The 7,567-nt window shown below is 35.6% G+C and overlaps 1 non-coding gene across 1 annotated transcript; it reads right to left on the bottom strand.

Moving 5' to 3' along the window:
• Window positions 1-2,660: 2,660 nt before the first annotated feature.
• LOC136123015 (U6 spliceosomal RNA) lies at window positions 2,661-2,767 on the bottom strand. The gene has a single exon (XR_010655897.1). It is a non-coding gene; the product is annotated as a U6 spliceosomal RNA (small nuclear RNA).
• Between the last annotated feature and the right edge of the window lie 4,800 nt (window positions 2,768-7,567).

Below are 7,567 nucleotides of genomic sequence, written 5' to 3' on the forward strand. Positions count from 1 at the left end.
GTACTCCCTGCAGTGGAAGAGCAGAGTCCTAACCACTAGACTGCCAGGGAATTCCCAAATTAACATCACTTCTGAGAGTAGTTTTGTTTTTTTTTTAATAGATCTTTATTGGAGTATAATGGCTTCACAATACTGTGTTAGTTTCTGTTGCACAACAAAGCGAATCAGCCATATGCATACGCATGTCCCCATACAGAAAGTAGTTTTACAAGCAAAGCTTAGGTCATTATAAAACATGAGTTATGCTTTAATAATAATAGCCATGCTTATTAAGCAGCTCTTCTATGTCAAATGCTTTACATAAATTATACATAATTATCTCATTTACTCCTCAGAACAGTCCCTTTAAAGGAGAGGACAAGAAAGTTAAGGATTTTGTTCAGATTTGGTAAGTGGAAGATGCAGGATCAGAGGTCACCTTTGCCTGTGCTAAATCCTTGCTCTGTATCTGTTGATATTGCTCATCTTCCTTCACCCATCCTGCCACCAGGGGGACCCAGGGGATATAGCCAAATGAAAGCTCCAGCCAAGGGCCTTCTCTATTCTGAACTTTGCTGACACCCTAAATCCTTGCTGCCTTTCCTTTTCAGTAAACTTAACCATCCAGGAAGGAATTTTTTGGCTTACTTTATTTCTTCCTTATAAGTCTCTCTTTTGTTCTAGCAAATTCTAAATGCAAGAGAGCCTCTTCCTTTAGTGTAAGTTGCTCAAGGTGGTAACAGCAATTAAGTGCCACATTTCCTTCCTTTCTCTTTCTCTCTTCCCTTCTGATCCTTTCTTTGCCAACACTGACTGCCTGGCATGTATGTAATAAGTGCTCAAGAAATGGCAGCTACTGTTGTGTTCCAGGTTCTGGGGCTCCTCTCTGAAGGGATTTTTGGTAATAATAATAATAATCATAGCTAATGTTTATAGCGCGGTATGTACCAGAATCCCTTTCAAGCACTTTAAATGCATGTGCTCTGTTATTATGTCTGTCTTTATCAAGCAAGGAAAAGGTGAGGCTCAGAAAGCACATTACCTGTCTAAGATAACAGTGATAACTGGTTGGTGTCATAGTTCTGGAGCTCAAGTTTTCTGACTTCTAGTCCTTTACTGACTGATGTGGTGGCGTAAAAATGTGCTGCTCAAATCTCCTTCAAGAGAATCTGCTGTGAGGAGCGTAGCTGATGACAGACTCCAGCTGGCAACCCCTTTAAAACCACCGTGGTGTTCATACCCAAACCATACTTCCTTCCCCTCGGCCGTCTCTGGACAATGACTGAGCGTGGTGGGGATAATAGTACTAGCGTATTCCAGAAATGGAAAAATAATTCAACATTAGTAACTCTGTTAATATAATTCACCTAGAGGAGAACAAATAAGAGAAATCATGTAATCCTACCAATCAAGTATTGGAAAAAAACTCAATAAACTAGGGACTGTATGGCCACATTTTAAATTAATATTTACCACCTGAAAGCCAGTATTATGTCAGTGAAAACACAATGAGAAAATCCCCATAATGTCAAGAATAAAGCCAGAGTGTCCACTGTCACTACCTTTTTTCCTTTTTTTAATTGAAATATAGTTGATATAGAATAATATGTTAATTTCAGCTGTACTACATAGTGATTTGACATTTACATACATTATGAAATGATCATCATGACAAATCTAGTAACCTTCTGTCCCCATACAAAGTTATTAAGATATTATTGACCATATTCTTTATGTTGTATGTTGCATCCTTGTGGCTTATTTATAACTGAAGATTTGTGCCTATTAATCCCCTTTACTTATTTTGTCTCCCACCTCCTAGCAACCAACAGTTTGTTCTCTGTTTTCATTTGTTTTGTTTGTTTGTGCTTTAGCTTCCACATATAAGTGAAATCATCTGGTATTTGTCTTTTTCTGTCTGATTTATTTTACTTAACATAATATCCTTTAGATCCATTCATGTTGCCACAAATGGCAAATTTCATTCTTTTTTATGACTAATATTCCATTGTATATATGTACCACATCTTCTTTATCCATTCATTTATTGATGGACATTTAGATTGTTTCCATGTCTTGGCTATTTAATGCTGCAGTGAAACAATAGCGTGCATAAATCTTTTCAAATTAATGTTTTTGTTTTCTTTGGGTAAATACCCAGAAGTGAAATTGCTGGATCATATAGCAGTTCTATTTTTAATTTTTTGAGGAAACTCCATACTGTTTTCCATGGTGGCCCCACCAATTTATAATCCCACAGACAAGGGTTCCCTTTTCTCCACATCCTTGCCAAACTTGTTTCTTGTCTTTTTGATAATTGCCATTCTGACAGGTATGATGTGGTAGCTCACCGTGGTTTTGATTTGCATTTCCCTGATGATTAGTGATGTTGAGCATCTTTTCAGGTGTCTGTTGGCTATCTGTAGAAAAATTTCTATTCGGGGCCTCTGCTCATGTTTTAATTGGGTTGTTTTTTTGTTTTTTTATATTGAGTTGTATGAGTTCTTTATGTATTTTAAATATAAACCCCTTATTGGATATATGTGATATTGCAAATACCCTCTCTCATTCTGTAGGCTGCCTTTTTGTTTTGTTGATAGTTTGCTTTGCTGTGCAAAGCTATTTATTTTGATGTAGTCTCATTTGTTTATTTTTGCTTTTGTGTCCCATGCCTGAGAAGAAAATATATGGAACGTATCACAAATTTCTGTGTCATCCTTGCTCAGAAGCCATGCTAATCTTCTCTGTATTGCTCCAATTTTAGCATATGTGTTGCCCAAGTGAGCACTCACTACTACTTTTTTAACGTGGTTCTGAAGGTACTTGCCAGTACAATTAGAGAGGAGAGAATGAGGCATATATGTTTTAAAAAGGATGTAATATTATCATTATTTGCAAATGTTATACTTGCTTACATGAATATACAAAAGAATCAACTGAACAATTGTAACAAACAATAGAAGAATTTATAAATGGCTGAGAATAATAATAAACAGCAAGCAACTTTCATAAGTATAGACAATAACGAACTGGAAGCTATAATGGAAGAAAATATCACATTTACAATAGAAAAAAATTTATAGAAATTAATTTAACAAGAAATATACAAAATCTGTACAAATAAGGAAAGCATACATTTTCTTAAATAGGAAGATCCAATGTTATAAAGATATCAGCTCTTCCTAATATAAGTAATAAATTCTATATCAGTAAATACAATAAGAGTGTTATTTATTTGTTCATTTGTTTTTTGAACTGGAAGGGTTGAGTCACATGGAAAATAGGGAAAAATATTCAAGAAAAGTCTGGGCAAAGAAGAGTAACAAGTTACAGTCTCTCCTATATTTTAAAATAGGGAGTTATAGTAATTGCATTAATGTAATAATAATGCATGAATAAACATGCAGATAAATGGAATACAAAAGAAAGTCCGTAAGTAGACACAAATATGTGTTGGATATTAGTGTATGGCAAGAATGGCATAGCAAATCAGTAGGTAAGTGATGAATTATTTAATAAATGGTATTGGGACAACTGGATAGTAATCTGGAAAATAAAATTATTTTTGGACTCTCACCTCATTTTTTATCCCTAAATTCCAAATGTTTCAAAGATTTAAATTTAAAAATAAAAGTAAAAACTATACTATAGAAATATTATGTATGTATACACACAGGTGTGTGTGTGTGTGTGTGTGTGTGTGTCTGTGTGTGTATGTAAAACATTTCAAGGTTAAGAAGACATTTCTAGGGTTAATCCAAAACTAAGAAATCTTAAATTAAAAGATAGATTAATTTGAACATATAAAATTAAAATTATCTTGTCATTAAAATCCATAAACAAAGGAAAAAACACAAATGACAAGCCAGGGGAAAATATTTTGTCTGCAACTCATGGCATAGACCAAAGGATATGTTTCTCAGCATATATAAATAAATATGTGAGAAGAAGACCAATAATCCTACAAGAAATGGACAAAGGATCAAAACAGTTGGTATCAAAAGAAATATAAATGGGTCTTAATATATGAAAAGGTATTCACTTAATATATAATAGGAAAAAAATTAATTTAAGTTAAAACTACAAGGAAGTGCCATTTTCCCTTGTTAGTTTGGCAAAGATAAAAGAATTTTGATAGCATGCTATATTGAAAGGGGTGTGAGAACATAGGTATTCAATACATTGCTATTAGTTATATAATTTGGTATAAACTCTATAAAAGGCTATTTAACAATATCTTATCAAAATTACAAATGCATATATTCTTTGATCCTGCAATACTACTCTGGGAATTTATCTACAGCTATGCTTGTCACGTCTTAAGTGACAAATATACAAGTATATTCCTTATAGGGCTGTTTGAAATAAAAAGATTGGAAGCAGCATATATATCTATATTAGGACACTGGTTAAGTAAATTATGTACCTGTATGGCATGGGATTCTATGCAACCTTTTAAAGAATGAAGCTGTTCTATATGTACTGATTTTGGACAGTTTCCAATATATAATGTTAAAAGAGTAAAGGGAAGAATATGGTGTATAGTACAAGTTTTTGTTGTTGTTTGTTTTACACTTGTGTGCTTTTATATGCATTGAACATCTGTAAAATGATCAAGGTACCTCCAGGGAATGAAAGTAGGAAACTAGGGGACAGGAGAAGTGAAATAGGCTAAATTTTTAATCTACAAATTTTCATTTGAATTTTTACTGCGTGAGGTATTACATACATGTAATACTCAGTGACAGCACTAAGCACACTACTCAATTCACTTGATCTTTTCTTGGTACCAAGACTTTCTAGATGGAGAATGAAATGGTCATTTACATATGGAACAAGCTTCTTATCTTGTCGAAGACTGGTAAGTTTGCTGACTGGCTGCTGCTTTAGGCTGCTTTTGAAACAGGGAGTGCATGCCTGTACTTAACAGGGACTCTGGTGACGTGCCCTGTGATTTTGATGCCAGAGATGAAAACCTAGAGAGAGAGTAATAGGAGGGTGAGACTAGGAATTACAGTGGGTGGGGTGAACAGACTTTGGGTTAAGGAGGTGAAACTTGCCAGCAATTTTCACCCCTTTTATTAAGATATTTATCTTGGATGGTTATCTGCTTTGTACTCTGTGAAAGTAGAAAATCAGGCCATGGAGTTAACCAGAGCCTGGAGTTCTTTCTAAGGAAGCAAAATGGCTAAGAAAACACAGCAGTAATTTAATGTTTATAAAGAATGGGCTGAAATAACTATAGTATATCAAAAGCAAATAACTGCTGAGGAAATTGGCATATTTTAATTTGGTTCAGACTATATTTTACATGTTCTGGCTGTACTGTAATGTGTGAGTTTGTATGTAGAGCTTAAATGTATAATTAATACAGCTTTGAGGCTAGTTTTATCCACATGATTAAAATTTATCATGGAATTAACTTTCACATAGAGACTTTTTAACATGTTATAGTCAATGCTATAAATTAGATCTTCTGTGATGAGCTCTGAATAAAGGATTCTAATTTATCTCAGTGGTATTTTATTAGAGACATTTTAATTGCTATGGCAGGTATAAAGCACCATCAGTATCTTGGCTAAACATTTCAGTTACTGAAATCATTTTCCCTCCTAGTAAAAATAATTGGTTTAAAGAATATTCTGTTTTATTGGAGATGAACTAAAAGTCTTTTATTTTATACGCATGATTCAGCCTCACATTGAAACTTTGTGGGAAGTTTGCTCCGTAAAGGAAAAAAGGAATCTTTTTACATCAGTGAAGGAAATTATATACTATCCCAAGGAAGAAATCCCAAATTTCCCTTCCAGAGATCTAAAAGTAAAGATCTGGGAATTGATTGCTGGTGAATAGGTTATGGGTGTGGCATTTTTAAATTGCTTTCCAATTATTTGTATTTTTTCCTTATATCTATGTTTTTAAAAAGTCAAAATAATAGAAATATATACTTTAAAATTTTCCAATAATCCTTTCTCGATAACTACTCTTAACAGTTTGACATACATTCTTCCAGAAATTTTCCACACAAAGTATTCTTTTCTTCCTTAAAATTCTGGATCTGTTGCCAACAAATGTCTGAATTCTTCCTGCTCTGCCTGCTGCATTTTATCAAATTTGCCCACCCCATGCAGTTTCAATCACTTTGTTGGAATGACACATTATCTAACTATAGCCAAAATTCCCAGTTTCTGGGCCTAAGGACAGATTTTATGCCAATGCATCTGTGCCGAAGAGCAGGTTTTAGATTGTGTGCCCGTGCCGAAGTAGGGACTGGGTGCCAGCTTGTTCAAAGCTCAGCCGACTGCAGATACCCACATGGAGTGAGGCTGCTTCTGGTGGCTCCGCTTCTTCAACCCCAGACACGAGTGTCTGGTGGAGCACAGTGATGAAGGGCAGTGTCTTTATCGCACTTCCTCACACTTTGCTCTGTGGATGAAATAAGGTCTCTCACTTCAGTTTTGCCCTTGTCAAAATGATTACCAAGTTTATTCCATCTTGGATTGTATGTTTCCTAGCTACTAATGGATGATTTTTATGGTTTAATATTTGACCACTAATTCACTAGACACTAGTGAGAAGCTTTAAAAAATGTCTTAGAAGACAATTTTTGTTCAGTATGATAGGTCATTTGGAATAATTTAAAGAGGGGCTGAAATTAACAGTCTAAATGCCATGCTGCATTTAGTGTTGTTTGAATTCTAACAAATCAAATAGATCTACTAAAGCCTAATACAAAATTCCATGGATGCTAGAATATTAATTCTGAGAAACGCTGGGTCAGAATGCATCAGAAGCTGTTAAATGTCTTACTGAATTTTGTCAACTTGCCTACCCTCCTTAATATGCCATCTTCAAGTTTTATTTTGGTATATTGAGATGCATGTAAAATTGCTGAGAGGTGTCAAGTAGGTAGTTGGATATACAACCGTGGGGGCTCAGAGTGTGAAACAGATGCATAAATTTGGGAGTTGTCAGCATAGATGGTTTTAAAAGCTACATAATTAGATGAGATCACCTGAAGAAAATGTGGGGAGAAAACTGATCCAGGTGAATTTCTAACATTTAGATGAGGAGCAGGCAAAAGAGACTGAAATAGAGTGGCCACATTGGAAGATGATGTCAGGGAAACTAAGAGGAGAGCAATTCAAGAACGAGACAGTAGGACTTCCCTGGTGGCACAGTGGTTAAGAATCCGCCTGCCAATGCAGGGGACACGGGTTCGAGCCCTGGTCTGGGAAGATCCCACATGCCACGGAGCAACTAAGCCTGTGCGCCACAGCTACTGAGCCTGCGCTCTAGAGCCCGCGAGCCACAACTGTTGAGCCCATGTGACACAACTACTGAAGACCGCACGCCTAGAGCCTGTGCTCCACAGCAAGAGAAGACACCACAGTGAGAAGCCCGCGCACTGCAGCGAAGAGTAGCCCCCGCTCACTGCAACTAGAGGAAGCCCATGCACAGTAACGAAGACCCAACACAGCCAAAAAATAAAGTAAAATAAATAAATTTATTAAAAAAAAAAGAATGAGACAGTATACAGTGGGGTCAGTGCTACTACGTGGTCAAGTAAGATGATGTCAGAGGAGTG

The sequence above is a fragment of the Phocoena phocoena genome, chromosome 4 (assembly GCF_963924675.1).
Source record: "Phocoena phocoena chromosome 4, mPhoPho1.1, whole genome shotgun sequence".
Classification (NCBI taxonomy): Eukaryota; Metazoa; Chordata; class Mammalia; order Artiodactyla; family Phocoenidae; genus Phocoena; species Phocoena phocoena.